The sequence below is a fragment of the Panthera leo genome, chromosome B4, assembly GCF_018350215.1.
Source record: "Panthera leo isolate Ple1 chromosome B4, P.leo_Ple1_pat1.1, whole genome shotgun sequence".
Classification (NCBI taxonomy): Eukaryota; Metazoa; Chordata; class Mammalia; order Carnivora; family Felidae; genus Panthera; species Panthera leo.
The window spans coordinates 118,224,158-118,251,878 of NC_056685.1; the positions used below are offsets into that span (position 1 = coordinate 118,224,158).

Below are 27,721 nucleotides of genomic sequence, written 5' to 3' on the forward strand. Positions count from 1 at the left end.
AATCATTGGCATAGAGGAAGGATAGTCATGACTGAAACCAATCCTGATTCATATCTTAGACTGGGCACACTACTACTCAAACAACTAGACCATGCCTGCAAAGAGAAGACAATGGCTGCTGGAAAGGCAAGCTATAAGATTCATCATGTTGGGGGAGAATGTGGGATAATGCTTTGAGTAATGTGGACACAGGAGTGTCAAGACAGCAGAGACTTGGGAAGGCTTCAATTTACCCAACTGTAAAAAGAAGACTATGAATTCACTAATCTCCAAGGTCCTTTCCAAAGCTGTAAGCCCAATATTTTATCCACATCATTTATCATACTCATACCTTTTCTTTTATTAAGTCTATTTTCCCATATTTTATCTTCCCAACTAGATTACTGGCACATTGATAGCTGGGATCTTGTTTGCTTTGTCTTTATATTCCACATGGTCTGTAAATATTGGAGAATGGAAGCAATGCCAAACACTCTTCAAAGCTGTGTGGCTTTCTTTGTGAGATCAATCTGGTTTCTCTCAGTAGCTCCCCAATGAGAGAGATAAAAAGAAAAGGAGATCATTGTTTCCCTATTTATTGAGCACCCACCATGTGCTTCCTGCCATTGTGGAATCCAAGAAAAATGTAAGAGTCATTGGCATAAATAACTCTTGAAGAGAACAGGCAAGCACATGGAACCCCATGTTGCATCTTTACACCGGAGCAGCTGTGCTTCCTTCACTGTATTCCAGAGAGATATAGCCAAGACAATGGCCTGGATACATTGGAACAGAGAGTTTTCTCTCAGTGGATTGAGTTGTAAAGAGCTAATGGATAACGAGAGAGGGTGATTGACAGAGAGAGCAACAGTGGAAGAGAATGGGTGACGGGGGAAGCCAGAATGCTTTTTTTAGCTATAAAACAAATCACAAATTTAATTATAATTTGTACTTAGCTAAACTGTCATTATTTGAGGGATTTTTCAGTTATGGGATTCATGATTTTAAAAACTTATTGGAGTTTTTTTTTTCCACTTGGCTGGTTTCCTATGAGATTCAAATAGACAGAAATGATCAGATAGAGTAGATGCTTGTTACATGAGAGAATACATGCACTTTTAGATTTGACTCAGTAATATTACAGTTTCTAAATAGTATGAACACATCTGGACAGAGAGATTATAGAACCCCATAGTCTCAAAGTCAGAAAGGGCCTTAAAGATCATTAACCCCAACCACCCTCCCAATGTTTGGATTCCCTCTACAAGCAACCTTGCCATATAACATCATCCAATGAAACTTGTGCATCTCCAGTGATGCAAAGCTCCCATCTCTCAAGGCAACCCATTCTATCTGTGGGGCCCCATAACACTAAAGAAGTCTTCTTCATATTAAATACATGACTCTATAAAGCTTTCAGCAAGTTGACCCACTAAACTCCTGAGCAAGTTTAATCTCGCTTCTTCATGCTAGCCCTTCAGTTTGGGAAAAAATGTGATCCTTCTGAATCCTTCTACCAGCATGGTCACTTGATGCAAATGGTTCCTTTCTGTGTTCCTCTTAACATATAGTGCCTACAAATGCTCAACATTCTTCTGTGAGAAAATAAGACCAGATTTTTCTCTCTTGCATCTGAAATACTTCATACTTGTAGTTGCTATATTGACAAGATACAATTTGTAGCATGTATCAAAATGCAACATTATTTTGTCTCCTACCTTCCCTTTAAAATGTAATCAGGGATGGTAAAGAATGAGTGAGATATCCTCACTCTTTTTTTTTTTTAATTTTTTTAACGTTTATTTATTTTTTTGAGACAGAGAGAGACAGAGCATGAACAGGGGAGGAGCAGAGAAAGAGAGGGAGACACAGAATCCGAAACAGGCTCCAGGCTCTGAGCTGTCAGCACAGAGCCCGACGCGGGGCTCGAACTCACGGACCGTGAGATCATGACCTGAGCCGAAGTCGGACGCTCAACCGACCAAGCCACCCAGGCGCCCCGAGATGTCCTCACTCTTAAGTAACAGACATTTCTTTTTATTTATTTCTCTTTTGAGAGAGAGAGAGAACATGAGAGCAGAGGAGAGGGACAGAGGGAGAGAGAGAATCTTAAGCAGGTGAGGAGCTTGACATGGGGCTTGATCCTACAACCCTGGGATCATGACCTGAGCCAAAGTCAAGAGTCAGCCACTCAACCGAGTCACCCAAGCACCCCATAAGTAACAGACATTTCTAAGAACACTTTAAGTTATAAATGTAGACTCAATTCAGTAAATAAAACATCCACTTAATTAAAATCATCAGTTTGATGATTATATCTTTTCTACTTCTTTAGCTTGGGTCACCTTCAGGCTGGAAGCCTGCATGCAACAGGAAAAGGATAAGGATTTCATATGCTTGTGGATGGTGGTGGGCGGTGGGTGGCTTCTTATCTGCGCACCTGCTAGCTAATTCCTGCCCTTTACAAAGCTACAGTAAGATGAAGGAAAGGTCTTGAATCATAAACCTGGCTTGCTGTCTCTGGGTCTGGCAGGTGTTTAAAGCTTTCTCTTGTTTTTATGTGGGTGTTTTGTGTACTTCAGGCGATAATTCCATCCCATTCAGCTTGTTGTCTCAATGATCATTGTTTGAACCATTTCCTAGAACCCAGCATTATCTTCCATGTTCTTGATGCTGAAGTCCTTCCTCTCTTCCAGGTAGACAGATTAAACAGGATTCAAGATAGCTTCACATCAATTCTCTCTTCTGTATGGCCCACCTGTGGTCCATTCCTCATCTCAGCAAACTTTGGACGTATCAGCAAGCCTTAGGCAGCCACTTATACCCTCAGGTATGAGTCAAGCACCAACATTCTCACTGCCCCCCCCCCACAACTAACAGTTCTAATGAGTTTACACTGAAGCTCTCTGAATGGCTTCAGGGAAGCTTCCCTCAGCAGGCTAGAGGTAAAGGTTATAGCTTTTGCCAAAAACTTTCCTGCCCACATTTATCCCTCTCCACAATCTGATCCAGTTTGTAGCTATTTCCTTTGTAATTCTGCATACATCGACTTGCTTAGCCCTCACTTTGGTCTTAAATTTGTATTGTTTTGGAGTCCAAGATGAAACTGAGGCAATAAGAGTTTAACCTGATATTTCAAATGCACAGATATGCAGCATGAGATCTTCTTAGCCATCTTATTCTTTCAAGCCACATTGAATATATTCTTCACTGTCATCCCTGTGGCAGACTGCCAGTGTTTCCTAAAATCTCTTCTTCTTTCTTTCTTGGTAAAAAATTTTTGGCTTTTCCCCTTAACTTAAGCTGGAGGATGTATTTTCCAGCCTGTCTTGCAGCTAGGTGGGCATGGCCCTAAGATTAAGTTGCTATCAATAGAGTGTGAGTGGAAGTAAACAGTGTCCCATCATTCCATGCATTTTAAGAGGAAACTGCAAAGTTCAGTTCTGGTTTAGAGGGAGCAAACATACTCCCTACTATCTCTCTGCTTACTAAGACTAAAAAGCTTGGGAAGAATACATAAAGCAACTGTTAGAGGACTCTGAAAAGTGAGTAAGAAAAAGAGGACTAGGTAGGAAGTTCAGGGCTCCAAAGCAACCCAGCAATGCTGTTTTTTCTTTGTTTGTTTGTACCTCTGATATGTGATGGAATGGGCTCTGGAGAAGCCCAAAACTGGAACCATAAACAGGAAACACCAAGAGAAGCCCATGATCTCAGCACTCAGAGAACCAAGAGGGGTGTTCACAAAAAATCTCTCTATATATGTTAAAACTTATAGGACAATACACCCCCAAAAAAGATTTTTACTACATGTAAATTAAAAAAATAACTTTAAGAAAGGAAATCACTTTCCCAGGACATTTTTCCCATAGGTTAGGACATTGACATAAAACAGAGGCATTTTGCCTATACAGGTAAGACAAGAATCCTCCAGGATGGCAGAGCCATGGCCTGTGAAGCAAGCTGCCCAGCAGCCTGGATGACCCTCATGGGTCCTAATTTTGGAGCAACTTCACTTCCACCCTAGCTAATCAAACCTCTCATGCCTTCCACATGGGCTGCTACTAAGTTACGTCTGCTCCATATATTATGGGTGCAGGCAACTTGTTGAAGCTTGGCAGGACCCTGCATACTCAGGGGCAACTTGTCCTCCAAGACAGTCTAGATAGACTTGGATACAGATTCTGTCATACAGTATATTCACCATTACTTCCAAGTGAGTCAAATCTAAACATTTAAAACTGCTAAAAGCACTGATGAATAAATATGTTGATTAGGACTAGGGAGAGAACCACAGGGCACCGCTGATCTCTGCTTCAAGGAGAGAAGGAGAGTGTGGAGAATGCTTAGCAAAATACGGAGAACTGATTAAAACTTTTTGAATAGAATTTCTATCCTGGCTGATAGCAATCGCTTTAATTGTCAAACAAATTATTAATCTATCTAATTATGTCAGGTCTTTCTCATTTTCCCCCATTTTATACACACACACACACACACACACACACACATGCTGAGAGATTTTTCATTAGTGACTTGTTAAAGTGCAAATACACTCTGCCTCTCACATGCCTTCTCTGGCATTCTAGTTTTCAACAAGGCAAATAAGAAATTAATTTAGCCAACATGACTTCTTGTTCTTGGTATCCTCCTATTTGGCCTTGGTGGCAAACTTCCTGTAGTGGGTAGGCACATAATATAATGATCAATTCCAAAATCTTGTTCAAGAGCAAGTGTACCAGTCTTAGGTCTACTGAGTCTACTGTTTTGAAAATAAGATTTTCTTTAACGTCCAAAGTTTTCTGGCACATTTTTTTCTTCTTTATTTCTCAACAGTAATCAATCTCAGTTCAGTGACCTGACTTGCAAGTTCTCCACAGTCATGAGAAATAATTAATCTGGGTTCATGTGAAAAAAATGTTATTTGCAGTACTTGAGTTATCTGTATTTCAAATTCTTTGCCCAAGTGAGGTTTCAGTTCCTTCATATCAGAGTTCATTTATTCATTACCTCATTCATCCATTCAACACATATCTACTGAGAATGTCCTCTGTGTCTGGCATTAATGGAAGTGTTGAAGATTCAGCAGAGAACCAAACAGACAAAACTCCCTCAAGGATTTTACATTTAATCAAATAAAAGTATAAAATTACAGAGTGTCAGATAATGACCAGTTGTATGGAAATAAATATTTTAGGGAAGAGGAGGCTGTCATGAGCGTGAGATTAAATTTTTTTTAAAAGAAGTTGCCAGAAAAGATTCATTTGAGCAAAGGATCATTAGAGGTGATGGAGTAAGTCATGCAGATATTTGGGGTAGAGAGTTCCAAGTAAAGGAAGCAACAAGTACTAAATCTCCAAGACAGGAACATGCCCAACATATTTGAGAAACAGCAAGAAGGACAGTGTTGCTGGAGTAGAATGAATGAATGGGAGAGAAGTAGGAAACAAGACAGAAAGGTGATGGGCAAAAGACCACACAGGAGAGAAGAATCAGTTGCCAAGAAATTCGACATGTACTTTACCCTCACTAAGAGTTTCTGAGCGAATTTAAGATATCATTGCCATATAGTATTACTCTGCCTCCCTTTCTGAGGAGCCTATTTTTTTAATTTATTGAATTATCAAATATTTATTAAGTACCTATTATGTGCCGGGTGCCATTGTAGGCACTGTATGAAGATCCCAGGAACCTTACAGTCTACTGGGGAGTTAGCTTTTACTCTGAGCAGGAAGGCAAATATGGGCTCTGAGTAGAGCAGTGACTTTAGATGACTTAGGTTTTAAAAGGATCTTTCAGACTGCCATGCTAAAAATAGATTCCAATAGGACAGGAAGGAAACAGAAAAAACAATTAGGAGGATATTGAAATAATTCAGAGAAAAGATGATGCTTCAACCAGGATAGTAATGGAGAGACACTGTCAGAATCTAGGTTCCTTTTAAAAGTAGAGTCTACAGTATGGATGTGGGTATTAAAGGAAGGAGTTGATCAGTATGGATCCAAGGTTCTAAGTTTTTGTCTCCCCCTCTGGAGAATCATAAAGAGTCACCATTTTTTCTGAACTGGAGACAACAGTGGAGGAGGAGATTTGAGGGGGAGAAAAATCAGGGGTTTTGTTTCAGGCATTTTAATTTTGTGAGGTTTATTATATATCTAAGTGGAGATGATGAATAGGCAAGACTTGAGAAGTGTCCAGGCTGGAGATAGATATCTGGGAGTCAAAGGGCGCCTGGGAGGCTCAGTCAGTTAAGCGTCTGACCTCAGCTCAGGTCATGATCTCGCAGTCCATGAGTTCAAGCTCCATGTTGGGCTCTGTGCTGATAGCTCAGAGCCTGGAGCCTGCTTCAGATTCTGTGTCTCCCTCTGTCTCTATCAAAAATAAATAAACCTTAAAAAAATTTTAATGAAAAAAAAAGAAATCTGGGAGTCATAAGCATATAGATGGAAGTTGAAAGTGTGAAGCTCTATGAAATCACCAAGCAAGTGAGTAAAGATAGAAAAGGAAGGTGCTTAAGCTTGGAGTCCTGGGACATTTGCATACTTACAGTTGTGGGAGATGAGGAAACACCAAGAAAGAGGACTGAGAGGAAGCCATCAGAGAGGAGAAAAAGTAGCTAAGGGAATTAGGTGATTACCATGGAAGTCAAGTGAAAAATCAAGGAGGACAGAGTGAGGACATGAATCATCAGGCAAGGACTAAAGACTAGCTACATGGAAGTCACCTGTGGCCACACACATCTTGGTAGTAGGCTGGCTGTGAATGCCTGATTGGAGGGAGTTCCAAGCAAAGGATTGGAGCATCAAGAATATGCATCCCTTTGTGTAATGTCTGTGCTAACAGTGAGCAGAGAAATAGAGGGAGATAAGGAGTCAAGTTGGGTTTTTAGTCTGTTTCTTTGTCTTTTATTAAAAAAAAAAAAGGAAAAATCACATCTTTGCATGATGATGGAAATGATCCAGTAGAACGCCAAAAAAAAAAAAAAAATGTATGATTTTATAGAGACAAAGAGAAATTTCTGGAATATTGTCCGGGAGTAAAAATAAGGAGAGGGATCTAGTGGGCACATGAAGAGTTTGACTTTAGATGGAGATTCCAGCCCCTATTCTTTCTAAGTAAATCACAGGGTCCCTCCTTTTGTACTTTTGTTATTCTTACACATCATACATGCTGCTGCTCTCCCTAAACAAGCTTCAAGTTTTTATCCCCTCTAGCTGATCAGTTTTCTGGATAATTTTGTATTTATTCTTATTCATTGAACCTCTTCCTTGCTACAGAATTGTCCTAAGCATCTGAGATGCCATAAACAGGACAGAAAAAGCCCCGGCACTCCAGGAGCTTGCACTAACAGTAGGTAGACATGAGCTGAGTGGTCAGGAAAGCCTTAAACACATTGGCTGTAGCCTGAATTTTGAGAAACAAATGTATTGTTGGTGGGGGACAGGGGTGAAAGATGTGGGGAGAAATAACGCAGGAAACAAATGGAAAGAACAAAAAGTCCAGTTTAAATGGAGTGTCGTGAGCAAGAGAAAGGATGATGGAGGGGGGTCAAGTGGGGAAAGGCTTAGGCTTTGTACTTCATGGGAAGGTGACTTAGACTGAATGTTTGTGTCCCTACCCCAGAATACATATGTTGAAATTTTAATTCCCAGCGTGATCGGATTAGGAAATGGGGCCTTTGGGGTGATTAGATCAGAGCACTCATGAATGGGATTAGTGCCCTTATAAAGAGACCCTAGAGATCTTTCTTGCCCCTTCTGCCATAAGAAGACACATTAAGAAGACAACTGTCTATGAACCAGGAAATGGGCTGTCACCAGAACCCAAATCTGCCAGTACCTTGATCATGGACTGTTTGTTGCTTATTGTTCAAGCCACCCAGTCTATAGTATTTTGTTACAGCAGCCCAAATGGAGTAAAACCAAAGAAGACTGAATTATATGCTGAGTGCACTGTTAAGTCATGAGCCTGACCCTGATTCACCTTTTAAAGACATCTTTCTGGTTAGTGTATGGAGAAAGGATCTTAATGGAAGAGTAGAAGCAAAAAAAAAAAAAAAAAAAAAAAAAAAGGTAAAATGTTTCTACAGCCTTCCAGGCAAGAGATGGGAGGGAGCCCTGTTCGAGAATAGTGGCAGTAAAGATGGAGAGGGGTGGATGGATTTGTTTTCCATCTCAGAGGTTTAACTGGGATGACTTGCTGATGAATTGGATGTGAAGAGTAAGAGAAAAAAAGGAATCAACAATGATTCCTAAGCATTTGGCCTGAGTCACTGGGTCAAGCTGCTATTACAGAGATGGAAAAACAACACAGGGGAGATTGGTTTGTGGGAACGATAAAACCTGCAATTCCATTTTGGACTTAATTTGGGAATACCTATCAAACACACAAGGGGAAATAGTAGGCAATTAGCTATAATAAATAAAGATAGCTGACACTTCCATGGTGTTTACTATGAGCTAGGCATGACTCTCATCACTTCACAAACATTAAATCAGCATAGATTGCATTTACATGCTTAGGACTGGGTGAGTTCACCTAGGGAGAAAAGACAGGGAAAGAAGGAAGCCCAGGAATAAGCCCTGAACACACCAGTACTCAGAGGTCAGTTAAATGCCCTTCTTCCCCAGATCCTCAGGTAAAAGTCGTTGGTTATGGGCTTTTGCATAATAGATCAGAATCCCAAATCCTATTTGTTGACAACATCTGCACAGACAGCTGTTTCCCTCCTATCTCTTGGTCTGTCTTCCAAAGTCCCAGGCTTCAGTGGGAGGAATTCATGTAAATACCAGCTGTATACATAAGCCTTTCTATTTTCTGTCTAAAAATGATTGTCTCTAAGGATGCTTCCGTGGTCTTAGACTGCTGTTTATCTCTATTTGAACTCCCCCCACCCCCACCCCACCTCCCAAATGTGGGAAAACGTATTAAGTTTAAGCAGGCTCTCCACCACATGTTGGCTACATGCTTCAGGTTGTGCATCTAAACGGGGCTATCTGGGGAAGAATTCAGCCACCTTCATCACCAGATTTATTGCTAATTTCTTCTTCCCAGGATAAGTTTTCACTTCCATCAAAACTCTACTCTCTAGTAAATAACCTGTTTAACTGAGTACTAGCACTGATATATATAATTCATGTTTTCTCCACTTCAAAAGTAAGGTTGTCAATTTCCTTTTAGAGGAAAAACCATAACCCACAGCATCAGTCCCAAGGGAAACTAGGTTAGAGGAGGGTTAGTGGTCAGCTCAGTGGATGCCAGCACCACTCTTGGGAAAGCAACCATAGAGTTCCTCCATTACTATTCAGTAATCAGCAGTTGCTTCTATACAGAAAAACAGTCCCTACTACACAAATTCCAATGCATTGCATTCTTAAGACTAATTTAATGGCACTCAGTTGAACCACTCTTAACGATGTGGTCCAAATGCTTAAATGGTAGGGTGCATTATCTTTTTTCCCACTATTTTATTATTTGAGGAGATCAGACTTGGCTTCTATTTATGATCAGCTCCAAGAGACTTAAAAGGGACTTTGATTCCAAAGTATATACATAAATCGTGTGGGGTTTTTTTTTCTCTTAGAGATGATGAAAGGGCAATATTTTTCTTTTATGTTTCAACACTAAACAGAAGTCCTTCTGAAATTTTTTAAATAGCAGTTCTTATTAATTACAAGTGAAAGCTTAAAGAGGGTTTAAATAAGAGGAACCAAAATGATCATGTTAGTAGCAGTACTCCATGTATTATTTCTTATGTTGTCCTGCCTTGCGTGCAAATTCTCTCTCCATAGAGATAGAGATAGTGACAGAAATAGATATAGATATAGATGATATAGATATAGATATATGGCACTCTCTTTTTTCTCTCTTTCTCTCCCTCCCTCCCTCCTTCTCTCATTGTTTCCAATTTTTAGTCCTTGTCCCATGACATTTCTCTTTTTGATAGCATCGTTTCTGACCTCTTCCCCAGGGTTTTCCTGCCAGCTTCTCACCATGGCATCCAGGACATATCCAACAGGGAAATCATACTGAAAATGAATCTGAAAGCAAGACTTTGGTTCATCAAGTAGATAATACAAGTCAGAAAATGTCTCATCTAATTCTCTGGATTCTGCCTATAATCTGCCATAAAATATCGAACCCCTGATTTTAAATCAGAACCTGAAATGGTTCCAGGATGTAGATATTTAAATGGAAATCTCTAGGGGTTTTCCTCTCCCATATAAAATTAGTATCTTGATTTTCTGCCAGTTTGGTATATGGATTTCAGATGTGCTGATGAATTGATTTTTTTTTTAAAAAAAATAGGACTACAGAAATAATCTACTATGGTATGTCTTTATTTGGGGAAACAGAATCTAATTAGAAAACTGCCTTATTATTATTTATGGCATGTTATAAATTAGGTTTGTGCTATGTCTCTTAGCCTAAATATTTTACAAATCCTTCTATATATATTTTAGGTGGAAATATAATATGCAGAGCTGCAACATTTTATGGGGAAACAACTGATCCCCCTGGGTTAAGTATTTTAACATCTTAAGTAAATGTAAATTTTTAAAACAGATCTAGGACGATAAACTGGCATAGTTGTATGTTGGAAGAAAGCCCTCTAGGGTATAAAGCCTGTGTTTTGAAGGAACAATCTAGGATTTGGGAACAGCTGGAAGCAAAAGGCCTCTAATGGATGTACGCAGAGTGTCTCTTCACCAATCCCCAAACCTATGAGGTTAGAACAGCCAGAGGAGATTGCATGAAATTTCACGTGAATAGAGGGAAGACAGGTGTTTCCAAAGCAGAAGGAAACTATTGTAGAGAAAACTACTGAGACGGTTTATCATATGTTCATATTTAATCTACTTCATTAATTCAGTTTTCCTAATGGTCTGTCATATGGTTTTTAAAGCCCATAAATTGTTTTGTTCTTTCTGTCTTTAATAAGAAAGTTAACATAAAAATAACTCTGAGAGCCTGTTGCGGATCTCCTTAAAAAATACTAGCATCCCTCCCCTGCAGGCTTCCAGGAAAGAAGAAGAGAATTTTCTGACCCAAGAGGCTTACCTGGCCCTCTGCCACAGTAAAGGTTAGAGCTCCCCTTTTATCAATTTTCTTTCCTCCTTATCACACTTGCAGTTAATTCATCATTTGGCACTTCTTGTTCAATGCATTTTCCCCACTGAATTATTCGAGGAATTCAGGAACCATGTCTGTCTGGTTTACTTATCTTAGGTGAGCACAGAGTCTGTTTTCAAGAAATATATGTTGAATGAAAAAACAAAGAACCATCCTCTTGAATAGACATAGACCCCCAAAGAAGTTGGAAAGTTGAGAAGGAGACCACACAGTAATACCATCATCAAAGACAACAACACAGTCACCTTCTATGAACGACTCACTCTGAGCGTTATTGGCTAATGATTAAGAACACAGGCCTGCAGTTCATCTGCTTAAGTTTGAAACCTGTTGCTGGCTGTGTGACAGCAAGCATGTGATTTAAGCGCTCGCTCTCTCTCTCTCTCTTCTCCACTTTCCCTATCTATAAAATGAGGATTCGAATGTTATTATTCCTCTTAGGGTCATTGTGACAGTTAACTGAAGTAAAACTGAAGTGACTGGTGGGAAGGATTTAGCACAGCACCAAGCCCTCAGTGAGGAGTATGCGTTAAGCACTGAGCTGGAGCTCAGTGAGTTCTTTACAGGAATACTGTAGCACAGGTGTTACTAGCCCCACTTTGCAGAAAACAGAATCCTGTTTCTTGCCCTAGGTCACCCAGTCAGTGGTAAATCATGGAGCTAGGATTACACTAGGATACACCCTTGCTAAGGTGTGGTCTTTGCTCTAGTTTCAGTGACTCAGATAAGGTTACTTACCAATTAACTACTAACTACCACCACAGCTCAGAACAGATACCTTGGCTGGTAAGAGTGAGATATGGCCAGCCACACAGCAGGAACCAAGACCAATGTTGAATGGCAAAATCTGGCAAGGAACTTCAGCTAGCTGGCCTACAGAGGGTAAGATGATGCAAGCCCTTGTCTACTGCTGAGGTGGTCAGTGGGAGCATTCCTACCAGCCACAGAGTGCGCTTCCAAAAGATTTCGCCCATCTCACGCCAGCCTTTAGAACTAGGTAGGGACCAATTAACTGTACTATCAACAAGGTGACAATTAACTAGTAAGTCACTTAAGGCATCAACAAACTTGGGTTGGATTAAATAAAACAGGAACAGAAAGTCTAAAAGCAGCTATCTCCCACTCAGGGAAAAGCTGGGGTACATTACTGAAATATAATTGCAGCTGAATCACTAAGCAAGATGGTTCATTGTTTAAACGAAGCTAGAGCATCATTGTTTCTTTCTTGTCATCGTCAGTGTGACATTTTTCCTCCATTTAAGTCACTGTTTCTTACAATTGCGTCAGGCTGAAGATGTAAGTGTTGGTTCTTAATGATTCCTCATGTGCAGGCCTAGTTCTGTGTTAATCAGGAAGAAGGTAACATTTCTTATGTAAATACAGAATTATGGAGATAGCCACCCAGAAATGGGTTTGCATTCTAACTCTGCATTCACTAGCTTAGGAAAGACCCTCAGTCTTTCTGAGTCTCAGTTCCCAAAAAATGAGGATGTAACTTCATAGTGATATGGTAGCGATTAAATTAGATCATATATGTGACTATCAGTACAAAGAAACAAGCATCCCCTGACAATGTTCCTAGCATTTTTTTTCTTTTCCTTTCTATTCCTTTCCTTTCTTTTCCTTTCCTTTCCTTTCCTTTCCTTTCCTTTCCTTTCCTTTCCTTTCTTTTCCTTTCCTTTTCATGTCCTTTTCTTTTCTTTCTTTTGTTCCTAGCATTTTCAGTCACCTTGTCTACGAGTTATTTTAGATAATCATTACAGTGACACAATATGGTCAATAGTAGGTTAGCAGCATTCCTGACCTCTACCTGTGATATACCAACAGCATAATCTTCTCCATTTGTGACAATCCAAAATGTCTCCATATAGCAGAAGGCATGAACAGACATTTCTCCCAAGAGGACATACAGATGGCCAACAGACACATGAAAAGATTCTCAGCATCACTCATCATCAGGGAAATGCAACTCAAAGCTACAATGAGATATCATCTCACAACTATCAGAATGGCTAAAATCAAAAACACAAGAAACAAGTGTTGGTGAGGATGTGGAAAAAGGGAACCCTCATGCACTGTTGATGGGAATGCAAACTAGTGTAGCCACTGTGGAAATACTATGGAGGTTCCTCAAAAAGTTATAAATAGAACTACCCTACAGTCCAGTAATCCCACTACTGGGTATTTACCCAAAGAACACAAAAACACTAATTTGAAAAGATACATGCACCTCTATGTTTATTTACAATAAATATATTTATATTATTTACAATAGCCAAAATATGGAAGCAGCCCAAGTGTCCACTGATAGATGAATGAATAAAGAAGATGTGATAGCTATACAATGGAATATTATTCAGCTGTAAAAAAAAGAATGAAATCTTGCCATTTGCAACAACATGGATGGAGCTAGACAGTGTAATGCTAAGCAAAATGAGTCAGTCAGAGAAAAATAAATATCATATGATTTAATTCATATGTGGAATTTAACAAACTAAAAAGAAAAAAAGAGAGAGAGAGAGACAAATCAAGAAACAGACTCTTAACTACAGAGAACAAACTGATGGTTACCAGGGGGGAGGTTGTTGGGTGGATGGATGAAATAGATGAAGGAGATTAAGAGTATATTTATATTGATGAACACTGAATAACATATAGAACTGTTGAATCACTACATCATCCACCTGAAACTGACATAACACTGTATGTTAACTATACTGAAATTAAAATTAAAAAAAAAAAAAGTCTCCATACATTGCAAGTACCCACTGAGGGAGTAAAATCAACCTTGGTTAAGAACCACTACTGTAGGACAATAAATGTCTAAATAGATTAAGAAAATGTAATAGGGACAATAAGCAGCATTAAGGTTCTGCATAATGCATATGGATTTACATTATTATTGTGTGTTTTTCCAGGCATATTCAACTACACAGGTGCAAGCATGAAGCAGGTAGAGAATAGGATTTGGCCAGGATTGGGCGTTTCCAGTTGAATGTGACAGGGAAATATATGGGCTAGCAGCTAACCTATAAAAGGGAATGCTGCTAAACATCCTACAATGTTCAGGACAGCCATCCACAATAAATATCTGGTCCAAAATGGCAAGAGTACCAAGATTAAGAAAACTTATCCTAGACCCTTGCTGCTCGAAGTGTGGCCCATGGACCAATGACATCTTCATCACCTGAGATTTTATTTGAAATGCAGAATTTCAGGCCTCACTGTGGATTTACAGAACTAGAATCTCCATTTTAACAAGATCCCTGGGTGAGCTGTATGCACATTAAAGTTTGAGAAGCCCCTTTCAAGCCATCTTGTCTCCTCTCATGCTTACAACACTTCCTTCCTGCCTTCACTCTCACCAGTGCCTTGTTTGCTATTGCACCAACAAAGAGGCATTCAGAAGATATCTAACACATGCTTCCACTGTCAAAGTTCCCCACCCAACTATATCTGTATATCTAGGAAAGATTTCAGGAAGGAGTGCAATGATGAACCGTGGTAAAGAGAAAAGTACTGAGGGTGAGAGGTGAGGGGTACTGATAAGATGATGAGGTTGACAGAATATGGATCTTGGGGGGCTTAAAGTATTGTTGAAGTTGAAATACTAAAGGGAGAGAGCTAAAGAGGTCGTGGACAGTAGTCAAAGATGAAAGATAAAAATGAAGATTATGAAGTACATGCAATTAATAATGAAAGATCTTGGCATGACTCTGGTGACTGAGGTATGTTCAAAGACATAACCACCAGAGAAGAAGTCAAGAGCTAAGAGGCAAGAATTTGGGAACTATCATTTACGTGAATTTTGAAATTTCTAAGAATTTCGTCAGGAGGTGCATTAAAGACCCATGAAAAGGAGTAATGAGTTAAAACCTTCAAGGAATAAAATGAGAGTGCTCTGTGGGGTCCATTGATCACAACAATAAGGGCGGGGGGAGGAGAAGGTGATATAGTGAGATGACATGAGTTAGGTCAAAATTGGGTGTTCTGAGAAGAGAAGGGTGGTGGTCTGGAGGCAGCAACAGGGAGCAAGGTATACACCATGACCACCACCACCGCCGCCATCACCACCACCTCCAGGCCCAAATGAGAAGCAGGATCCTCAGAGGAGAGTCAGATTTCAGAACCAGAAGTTGAAGAGAACATATAGGAAAAACTTTTGGACCAAGGACAGATTTTAGATGTTGTGAAAGGATGGAAGATGAGGTCAGATATAGAATATGTGAGGAAAAGGATCCATGGGGAAGGCAGTAATGTGAGAGTCTTAAGTTTCTTATAATGTCTGAAATAAACAAGGATAAATAAGGTGGTCATGCAAATTATCATCCAAACGGAAACATTTTCAGGGTTGGGAGAGGATGGTCATCCTAGGCAAACCAGGACATATTACCTTTTGGATAAAGGTTATGATAGGATTGACAGTGACTATCAATCTCTTTGGCAGATTGTGATGGTAAGGATGAGAGTATTGGCGGTTGAAATGGGGTGTTCTAGGACCGTGAAGCTTTCTGCAACCCTAAAATTCTTTCTTCAAGTGCTGAAGGAGGCTGGAAGAGGAGTCGTGTATTGCTGAGGGTCCCTGAGCTCCAACAGGCTAGTTTCACCTACAAATTAAAAATGCTAAATAGAAGAGATTTTATTTTTTATTGTTAACTGTTTTCAGTGTAAAGCTACCCAATGATAATAAAAATATTCTCAAAACGTTGTTAGCAAAATAGTCAACATGTTTGCACAGGTCACACACCCCAAAAGCAGCTAGAGCCCAGTGAATGTTTGTAGTTCTTGTCTACTATTTGAGAGCCTTTTAAGGGGAAAAAAACCAATGAGGCCCTCTAGCGGCCAGAATATTTCCAGGTAATCAGTTAAAACATCACAGAAGGAGCTGGAAAGAAATATGGGCCATCACCTGGTAGAGACCCTTGCCCTGAGTTAAGTGAACGTGCGTACAAGGATCAGGACTAATCACATCATAGGTGCTAATGAAGGCTAGAATTAACTCTAAGCCTAGAGGTTGGTTCTTACCCAACAGACACTCTTGCCCTGGACACTGCCGCTCAAGACCACTCCACTACGCGACCACTAACACCCCACATCCTCACACCCAACCCCAGATACAGAGTTTGGAGAGGACTCTCTAGGGTCAGACCTTTAAAACCTTGTAGGCTAGATTAAAGATCTTGATCTCTTTCTAAGCGCAATGGAAAGCCATTGAAATATTTCAAGTTGAGGGATGTGGGGGGTGGGGGTGGGGGGAGTTTCATGTTCAAATTTGCACTTCAGAAAGATTGCTGTGGCTGCAGGGTGAAGAACAGTCAGGGAGCAGGGGCGCAGAGCAGATTCAGAGACCTCAGGAATGTGGTTATTATAGTAATAAAGGTGAGGATAGGATTGGAATGGGTGGAGGCGAAGAGATAGAAAGAAGTCAACATATTCAAATGAGAATTAAGGAGTGAACTCAGCAGGACTTGGAGGTGTATTTCATATAAGGATAAAAGAGTGAGAAGAGTACGGATGATACTAGATTTGGAATGTGTGGTGTTCACAGAGACAGGTGACACTGAAAGAAGACACAGGCTGGAGGCAGAGCTGGGGCAGAACACGAGTTTGATTCTGGATAGACTTTGTTGGCATTGCTTTGGTTCATACATACTGTCCAAATACTGAGTAGGCAAATGACTGTTCTGGCTGGCAGCAAGGAAGTGAGGCCTGGGCTGGAGGCAGCATATAGTGAGTTGTCTGCATATGATTCTATTCTTTTAATCTCTCCATGGGGAATATTATGTTTGTTTGCTTGCTTGCTTGATGAATAATGGGTTGATTGATTGACTGATTTTGATTGATTTTTGACTCTACAAAAAGAAGCCCCTTCCTTGGGCACCTGGGTGGCTTATTTGTTAAGTATTGGACTCTTGATTTCAGCTCATGTCATGATCTCATGGATTCCTGAGCTCAATCCCTGTGTCGGGCTCTGTGCCCTGACCCCTAACCACTGACCACATGGAGCCTGCTTGGGATTCTCTGTCTCCCTCTCTCTCTGCCCCTCCCCCACTCACACTGTCTCTGTCTCTCTCAAAATAAAAAACATAAAAAATTTTTAAAAAAAAGCCTCTTCGTATTTGCACCCTGACCCCTTTTTGAGACTGTTTTGAGGCTTCCACAATGCAGACCAAAGGGTTTGGCCAAAGTTCCCCTAAGCTCAACACCTCTGTGGGACAGGCTGTGACAGGCTCAGCCAATGGGATACTCTTCGCCAGAGCTCACCTATGACGCATGATTGTGGAGCCAGGTGGAGGTTGCTCATCAGCCCAATGGCAACCCGAATGGCCTTGAGTCCAGTGTGTTTTGCTTCACAGCCCTTTTTCTGGTTCCTGATGCCCAACCCTTGATTCCTGCCCATTATCCAAACCTCCCGTTGGGTCTACAAGCCTCTCATATCTTCACATAATTGCTGTTTTTGTTTTTGCTTAAATTGAGCAGTTGCCTGAAATTAAGAATCCTGACTGGCACCTCTCCTTTATATTTATGTTTCTTTCTTTCTCTTCCTCCAATTTCCTTAAAGCTTTTTCTATCCTGAGTCCTTCTTTCTGATGGGCTATCTCCCTACTACCACCATCCTTTCTACACTGCATCATTCTCTTTATTTTTCCCTCCACGGACCTCTGCTCTCCTTCCCTCTCTGGTCACAATGTCAAACTAGGGATTCAGGGTTAGAAGTAGAGTGAACACACTGACTTCATAACATCAAGATTTAAAACTTCTGACAAGTTGGAAAGAGAAGCTGAAATCAATGTGATGAAATTTAATTGAGATAAATGGGTATTTCTGAGCTTAGCTTCTAAAATGAAGCACAGAAGATGAACCAGCAATGGTTCCACAGCCAATTCTATTAAAAAACAAAAGAAGTGAGAAGTGGGATTGCCAGACAAAATATGTGGGACATACTTACACTAAATAATTCTTCCTTGTTTATCTGAAATTTAAATTTAACTGGGTGTTCTGTGTGTTTTAGTAAATCTGGAAGCCTTACTCTTGAGGTTTGAATTGACTGAAAGCTCAGTACACGCCTTCAGACATGGGTGCCTTGGAAAGCACATCAATTCCACGGTATGACGGGAAGGATGACGACTAGATGAAAGAACCCCAGGATTCACTGAGCCCAAGAGAGCACATGCAGAGTGTGTTGGGTCTTTCCGGGCCCATTCTTGGAGAGATGCTGCTGGGTTGATGGGCAGAGAGAATGGAAATCACATCTTAGGTGGGATAGCTGAAAGAATGTGGGAGGGGAAGCCCTAAGTGGGTCATGCCATCAAGATCTCCAGAAAGACTGACTCCTGCCTTTTCTTCTATGCCTGGTTCTCCAACTTCTCTTCAATTCTATGAGCAGCCCAATGGCTCATCAAGAAATTTATCTTCTTTTTAGGTTTGTCAAAGTCAATTTCTGCTTCTTGCCACTGAAGACCTCAAAGGGTACAATCGTTTTTTTTCCTAACATCTACCTGGATCTTTTCAGAAGAGAATTTGGCCATATTTAGAGAGCAAAACTAGCACCTGGAGGTGAAATCAGACAAGTCAACATGGGAAAGAACTTTCTAATTATCCAAACAACCCTGAACCGTAAAGGTCTATAGATCAGTGAGAGTCCGTTTTCTGCAGAGATTCAAGAAGAGGCAGGATGATCCACAGATAGGGACAGGATTCCTGATCTAACTGGATAAACAGATCAGATGCTGGATCAGATGCCTTATAAGACGTGTTTTGTTTTGTTTTAACTTACAGGATCTTGTTCAAATAAAATGGCAAACAGAAATTAAAACAAGGTACACACAAGCTGAGCAACTGTGGCAGTTGCAGATAAAAACCAAGTTTCCCCTGCTTATCCTTATCTTAAATTTGTAGGTGTTTCAGCACGAGACTTGTAGAAACTTGGGACTCTTTGAAGCATAGTTTTAAAATCACTGGATTAAAATTGCTAATATTTAGGGGGCACTTGCAAGTATCTCTGGCACCCTCTTAAGTACTTTTTATGTATTATCTCATTTAATGCTCCTCAAAACTATGTGAACTAACTACTATTATTAGCCCCATTTTACAGATGAGGAACTGGAAGCCCACAGATGGTAATTGACTCATTCAAGGTCGCATGGCTGGAAGATATTCCCATCTTCCAAAATTCAAACACAGGAGGTCTGACTACTGAGGCTGAACCCTGAACCACTGTGCTGCTTGCTTCTTAAGATCTTATGATTGAACGAAGCTTGAGTTTCAGTGCTTACCATTCCTTTTGAGTTCTGTGTTCCTTTCATTCATTTATCATCAGATTAATTTAAGCCTTTCTAGGCTTTTCTAAAATAGCACCAACTCAGATGAATTTAATTTGTTTTTCCTGACCCTCAGTTCACAGTTTTCCCTGTAGCTGGTTTTCCTTAATTAGTATTTTTTTTTTAACGATTTCACATACCTCTCTAAATTAGGTGCTTTAAGGTATCAGCTCTTAGGGTTGGCTGTAAAAGATCAAGTTGCCTACCAGGGTCAGCATTCATTCCATCAGTTGGATGTTCACTGTGCCTCCTTTATCTTTTCACAGCACAACAAAGTGGGGCAAGGGGCTTGGTTTGTTTGCCAGGCTTCATTTGACCAAGCAATGATGGAGGTTTCTCTGGTGGTCACCAAACGGGAGGAAGGCAGGCAGATGCAAAAAACAAAAAACAAAAAACCCGGCACACTAATTGTCCTGGTGTTCGCCGCGACCTCTCTTCCCCCTGTCACAGAGCATCAGACAGGTAGGTTTGAAGCAGCAGGAGCAGCCTGACCTAATCAAACGCTCTCCAGACCATTCCTAGGAAAGCCGCCAGCTTTGGCTCGCAGGGGTCAGCGGCCACTGTGAGCGGCATTGCTGTCACCCGCTCTCGACTCAGTATGATCCTTGACTCTCTCTTGCTGTCAACCGCATCCTACTGTTCTCCGTGCCTGTGTGAGAAAGGATATACCTAAAGGCACAGGCCAGTAGGACCAGGCTGTAAGTTGGAGGCCCAGATTCAGGGGAAGGTTCAGGATAAGCCTCCTCCCTCATGCACCTGTTTCCCCCTCCCCACAGGTGGGCCCACTGTTGCCCTGAATTCCCCCATTCATCCCATTACTCACCACCTCTAACAGGCTGTCAGGGTCCCAGGTTTCTCTCTGCGAGGTGTTCTCCAATACTGTTTGTCTAACGTCACCTGTGAACCTCCCCACCCCAGGCATCGACCGTTACTTCATATTTTACAAAAAACGGTGTAAGTTCAGCACTCCATAAATATAAAATGGTGAATAGCAAATTTCCCCCATACCGAAGCCATTTCATTTTCTTCAGCAAAACGGTTCCTTTTATTTCTATGCAGAAAGCCCAACGAGGGAAATTTCTTCATTGCTCAGACAGCTACAAAATGTGATCACATTTTTTCCCCACAGCTAATGTGCTCTTATGTATAAAATTTAAATTTGAAAGTCTGAGCAGATGGCCTATAAAGTTCTTGTTTTCCCTCTGAATTTAATTTCTTCCTGCTTATAGTGGGATTTTTTAAATCATTTGAAAAGGAACAATAAAATGTTTCTATAAATTGTAATAATCATTATCTTGACGATTGTTCTCTACCAAAGGTATCCCAAAGGAAAACCCGGATGCTTGACATTGGGTCTGGAATCTTATCTGCCCTGTCTTGTTCTCAACATTAATCGGCACCATAAAACTCTGCCAGTTGGGCCCTGTGCGTCTCAGAATTGGTCATCATTCTTACTCGAACGAGGCAGAAGTTTACCTTATCTTAGAGAACAAAAGGTCAGGGATGAAATGACCTAAGAAAATTAGCCAGATACAAAAATACAACTGGAATGTTTAGTCTCTTTTAGAAAATACTGTTTTCAAGTGCCTTAAGAGCCATTTCATTTCATTTCATTTCATTCAGAGCCATTAATGAGCTAATTATCTTTTTACTAAAGGAGACCCGTAGGACTTCAACTTAGCAATACTTAGTTGGTCATCAGTTTGGGTGATTATATGTAACAAAGTTGTGTTGTTTTTCAAGCTGTTCTGTCATTCAGATTCTTCCCCCAACTTCCCACGGTTGAAAGAAGCGGGATTGACCCGCTGTGGTTTCAGGTTCATATAAGGAAAATATCCCTAGTGCCATTTGCACGCGGTGGTGGTCTCTTACCTTTTATTCCTGCTGTTTACTACAATCAAAGGTGCCTACTATAGGAAGGTTAACTAAGTAGATAAAATGCAGGGATTGGCATCACATTTGCAGCCCAATACTATTCTGCAGGTTGAATTCATTGACATGAGCCTGCCCTTAGAATTTGCAGGGCTCAGGCGTGACAATACAAACAGAAGCCTACTACTCTATGTCCATATATTTAAAAGTTATCAATCGAGCTTACACAGGTGAAATAAAATACATTCTATCTGTCCACTTTGAAAAATAGATCTTGTCATATGGTCCTATCTTAGTATGAAAAATTGAAGGCCAGCTTCAGATTTAAACTCTTGGATCACCATGAGCTATACCTGAATGTGGCAGCCCGTGGAGTGTCAGCACCGGGCTGCTATTCACCACTGTCTCTTCAGGCCCCAACTCCACCTACACTCATCTCTTGGGTCACATTTCCAGGCTACATCTCTACCTTTTTCCTCCCCTCCCCACAAACAATGGCCCCTTGGCTACCCTCCAGGCCTAAAGACACAAACACTAGGATAGTCTCCCCTTGGGAGAACAGGGAAGAGTGTCTTCCCTTGGAAGAGGACCTTGCGGGTTCTGGTTGTGGGCTCAGGACCATTGGGATAAGCAATTAGAGAGTCATAGATATGAAGAATATGGTCTAGTAGGTGTGGAGAAGGGAAATCCCCAAGTAGAATCCTACCTAACTGCCATGTCATGTTCATAGTCATCTACTAAGATGATCAAACCTTGGACTCTCTATCCCAACAGTAGGACGATAGGCACAGGAGACCCAAGGCAGGGGTCCCTCTAAGAACAGAACTGCCTGTTGTCATAGCATTATGAACCAGACCAGCAGTACTTATGTGATAAACATTTACTAGGCACTGAGAATTACCATTGGCAAGAGATCCTATTATATGCCATAAGGAAGACCAACATATATGAGATTTGGTCTCTGTCCCCAAAGAACTTATAGTCTAGTTGAGAAGATCACAAACACAGAAACAGTTGTTTCTGTGAAACAACTAAAGGCCCTAATGAAAACCCTAAGGGCCAAAGATGTATAAGCCAAGTCAATGGTATGTTCTTCCCCAAAAGTAGTTCAGACTAACAAGTATTAAGTAAACCAGCTTTCTTTAGCCACTTAGATAAAATGTTCTACCTTTCTAAATCAGCCTTCATGACACTCCTCGAAAGAAGCTTAGTATTATCGTATGGAACACTGTGGAAATGAACAGGTTAAGATTTGGCTTCCATTCCTTAGCAAATCTGATGCAGGCAGGATTAGAAGTAGAAAGATTTAGCTCCCAGTTCAGCACATTGTGTGCCAACCCATCTGCCCACATCAGTGTCTATTTAAAAGTGAAGCCAATCAGACTAGCCCCATCTTCACCTGTCCTACTGATCGCCCATAGCAAGGGAGGAACAGAAAGCCCACAAGTTGGTCTGGAAAATTGAGTCTCTGTGCAATTTCCAGTCGTGTCTCTGCTTAGAGGCACACAGCCAACAAAGCCATCAATCTGGCAGTTTTTTAACGCTGACCCAGTATATATTTGCTAGGCCATTTGCGCCATCTGCCATGCAAATGTCAGTTAAGGAAATAGCAGAGAGTTGTGGGAATACCAGGGTTAAAATGCCATTTAGCAGGAATGCACCAGTTCCAGTCGCAATCGCCCACTGGAGAACAAAGAGCTGGGAGAGCCAAGGGCAATAAAAAGAGAACAGAGGTGTAACAGACCAAGGCTCTCAGCCTTGCTTTCTCTCCACTCCCGGATCGTTTCATTATGACACCTTCAGAAACATGGAGCCTCGTTACTGACAAGGTCAGTAAATGCTCATGCAGCAATTATATATATATATATATATATATATATATATATATATACACATATATATATATATATATATACACATATATATATATATATATATAATTATTTTTTAAATGTATATATAGACATGCATATATAACATTTTATATATATGCATATATAAAAAATTTTAAGGGGCACAAAGGCACTCATGGCTACATGTCCCTAACATAGCTCCCCCATTCTCCCGAATAGGGCCCATATATTAGCAATACTTATAACCATCTATGGAGCCCTTACCATAATATGCTGTGTACCAAATTAGCTGCCAATTATTTATTTCTCTAATGTTTACATCACTAAAAAGTTGATATTTTCTACAGTTTTAGAGATGCAACAAGCAAGGCTCAGAGAAGTATTCTTTTAAAGCCCAACAACACACAGCTTGTAAATGGAAGACCTAAATTTCAAATCAGCTCCTCCCTCTCAATACTCATGTCCCTCGTACCATAGCCACTCCCGTGGGTGTGCATACTTGTTTATACATAATTAAACGGAGAATGTATACTATTTTGTGTTCAGTTTTGTTCAGTGAATGTCGTAAATATTTCTCATGTTTTTATAAAGCTTTCGTGTTTGTCATTTTTAACAGGTGGACAGTAATCCATCTGGTGATTTACATTAGTATATGAAACACTATATTTAAACTGGCTGCCTTTCGGTGTGTGTGTGTCCGTCCATGTGTCCTAACTCTTTTTCTCTTATAATTGATACTACAAGGAACATGTTGGTTCATACGTTTTTTGCTTCTGTTGTATTATTTCCTTAGGATAAATTTCCAGTAGTAGATTACTGGGTCAAACAGTATCACCATTTTAATGGCACCTGGTATATAATTATCATATTTATTTTCAAAACTATTCCATCAAAAACATGTGAGAGTTTCAACTCACAACAGCTTACAACTTACAACTTACAACTTACAACAACCACACCAGCACTGGGTGTTTCATTAGCCTTTCTTTTTTGCTAATATATTAAATTTCACATGGCACCTCAAGCTTGCTTTGGCTTTCATTTTATATTCCAAAATAGTGATGGATATTTCCCCCCATCTACTTGGTTACTGCTCTTACGTTGTCTCGTATAGCTGTTCTCTCTACTTACCCCACCTATCTCGAGGTGCTTTGTATAAATGTGGATGTACTTTTTATGTCAAGGAACTATTACCCCTTTGCCTTATTTTCTTTATTCTTGGAGAAATGTCTGAAAAGGAAATGCTAACTTGACATATAAAATGCCAGTGACAAATCCTTCTTCAGAATGATGTCTAAAACTAAAATAATCAAGAGGCAGCAGTATGAGCAAGTTATTTGAAAATATGTAGGTAAATATCATGAGAGACAGCTGAAAAGGCTTTAAAGAGGTAGCTTGTGGGGGGCAAGGGGTGGGAACTGTGCAGGGAGCTGATCTTTCTCATAAGTCTTGCAGAACTGTTTGACTTTTTACGTGGCAATTACAACTGATGAAAAAAGAAAATAAAATTTATAAATTCTTCTCAGCAAATGAACTGGAGGCTCACATAATGCTCTGTGCCCTTGCTTGAGAAAATCTTCCAATTAAGCTTTCTTTTCTCAAAAATTAACTTATGTTTTGCATCTCCCTCCCATTGCTCACAGCCTTAAGATGCTAAGAGGAAGGGACAAAATCTGGCCAAATTGTGTTCAAGGTTGCTACCAGAGTCATGTCTTTCTCAATTGCAGATTCTCATTATTTCCCTTTTTTATGTACTTTGCATACGCTTAATTAGAGCTCCTACAATGCAGTGGGGATCTATAACAGGAGGGGGTCCTCTCTCTAGAGAAAAATTGATGCTCATTAACAAAAGAGAAACGGATCTCCAAATTAATTTTGTCTTGAGAACCTAGGATTCAAAAACATGTGAGCAGTGCTCTGTCACTCTACTCTCTTATAGGAGCAAGTCAAAATTACCTGAGATGAATCACGTCCCTTAAAACCACACTGATTACTAGACCCAGACCACCCAAGTTGGATCTTCACTCTGCCACTGAAGTGTATGACCTTGGCAACTTATTTAACCTTTTCTCATCTCAGTTTTCTTATCTGTAAAATGGAAAAAATAACAATACTTTTCTCATAGCTTTTATAAAAATTTCATTTGTAAATCCATTTAAAGGGCTTAGAACAATGCCTGTTACAGAACAATAACTCAATAAATGTTTTTAAATAGTATTATCTTTGTTATTATTCTCATTTTGCCAGTTTATTCTAGTGTGTAGGAAACTTTGTCCAGGATCATGCAGCATAACGTAACTGTGAATAGAGATTTGCATTGAATTAAAAATCAGACACATTTAGATACCAACTTTGACTCTGCTATTTAACAGCTGTGCAGCTCTGTATAAAACATTGATTTCCTCATTATACATTGGATCCTGATACCTCGTTCATAGCATTTACTGGAAGATCAAATAAGACAATGTATCACAAACCTGCTCTTCCCATTTTTGCCAGGATGTGTTGCTCAAATGGACAGAGAGAGCGGGGGCACAGGAAGAATTACAGCAGTTACCTGAGATGGTTGGAGCTGAAACTTCTCTTGCCCTAATGGCACCAATTGCTGGTGATTGGTAGGAGAGCAGTGGGAGCAGAGAGGGCTATTGAATATATGTTCATTACTTAACACACAATTATTGTTGAGCCAGGTGCTGTGCTAGGAGATAAATCAGGTCACTGCCCTCAATGAGCTCAGTGCAGAGCAGGAAACAAAGACAAACATAATTAGAATACCATGTTCTAAGTACAAGAATAGACCTATACAGATGGCTACATAAAGGAGAGGTGCCTAGGGTGAGGGGAAGCTGCTTGGAAGGGATGTGTATTAGTAATCTTTTGCTGTGTAACAAATTAGTCCAAAATTTAGTGGCTTAACACAGCACACATATATAAACACATCACTTGAGTGGGTCAGAAATCCAGGCATGGTGTAGCTAGGTCTCTGTTTCATGGTTTCTCGTAAGTCTACAATCGAGGTGTTAGTCCAGGTATGCAGCCTCATCTGAAAGCTCTACTGGGGAGAAGATTCACTTTCAAGCTCTGTGGCTGTTGGCAGAATTCATTTCTGTGTGCACTATTGGACTGAGGACACTAATTCTTCCCTGTTGGCTGGAAGCTGTCCTTGGTTCCTTGCCATGTGGACCTCTCCAGCATAGCAACTTAGCAGCTTGCTTCATCAAAACACGCAAGCCAGGAAGACAAAAGAGAGAGCCTACTTGCAAGGTGGACATCATAATTACCATGGAAGTGACACCCCATCATTTTTGCCATACTAATAATCCCATTACTTTTGCCAGTCCTGGGCAAGTCACTAAGTTCAGCCCATTCTCAAGGGGAGGAGATTATAGAAGGGCATAAATACTAGGAAGCAGAGGCCATGGGAGCCCTTATTAGAAGTCAGCCTACCCCAAAAGAACTCCTGAACTGATACTTAAAGCAGAAGGAGTCAATATGAGTTTGTGTGGGAAGAAAGTAGAAGGTTGCAGAAAAGACAGAGCAAGCAAACAAGAAAAAGGGGGGAAAGATAAATAAGTTATCTTATTTCTTAAGATGTTATCTTAGAGGAAAAGAATGGGGAAAAAGAGGCTCTTAAATAATGGAAGGAAATTTGACAATGGATATAGATTAAGGGAAGAATTGGGGTGAATTTTGAAAGGAAAAACAGAGACTATTAGTCTTACCTGTGGAGTAGTTTGAAAGCCACACTGCTGATGAGGGTTATTTTCTTAAATTTATTTTGAATTAGTAAGTGGATAGGAGGTCAGAGTGACAGAGGTGGGCATGTGCTGAAGCAAGGGTGGCAGTCACAGTTTGTTCCCTCAGCTTTTTATTTTTATTTATTCAATAAATAGACCTCTTCCTTAGACTACACTCTGATGGCCATTTAATTAGTTAATTAATCACTTAATGCCAGTCATGATACTTTTGCTGTGTCCCTTTAGTTTTTAGTGTACCCTATGTTCTCATGTCCTTATTGATCCCCTGATGTACTTGTAAAAGGAAAACTTGCAAAGAATCACTAGAATTTGACATTCTCGCTGGTCCTCATTATCCCAGCCAAGATTTAAGTTATAATGAGGAAGAATTGAACTTCGGGGTTCCATTTGGTCACTCTCTTCTGCCTCAATATCCATGGCTATACAATGGGAATAACAGGACCCACCACCCCTATCTTTTCTGGTTGATGTCAATATTGAATGAGATAATGTAGTAAATACAGTTTTTAATTTTTAATCATATATATAATATACAAGAAAGTAATTCACTCCACGAATGGTTATTGAGTGTACTGCACAAGACACAATGGAAATGTCTAGAATAGAACCCAGTCCTTATGTGTGAGCAGTTAACAGTAGTAAGAGAGAGAGAGATTTCAACATATCCTTAGAATACGATTTCCTCAATGTGATAATGGAGACTTACACAAAGGCCATTAGGGCCATGGACAAATTTATCACATTGTATTTTAAATATTTGTTCTACTTTCGTGAGGTCACACAACAACATTTAGCAAATACTACTGAG

General features: G+C 40.2%; 1 long non-coding RNA gene across 10 annotated transcripts in view; it reads right to left on the minus strand.

The window, feature by feature from the left end:
- The window catches only part of LOC122223715, a 102,089-nt gene that overhangs the window by 62,472 nt on the left and 11,896 nt on the right, over positions 1 to 27,721 (minus strand). For 2 of the 10 annotated variants that reach the window (XR_006204427.1, XR_006204428.1), the window contains exon 2: positions 20,254 to 20,335. The exons of the other annotated variants lie outside the window; for them this stretch is intronic. This is a non-coding gene — a long non-coding RNA (uncharacterized LOC122223715). The remainder of the gene's footprint in view (positions 1 to 20,253; positions 20,336 to 27,721) is intronic. 10 annotated transcript variants of the gene reach the window in all.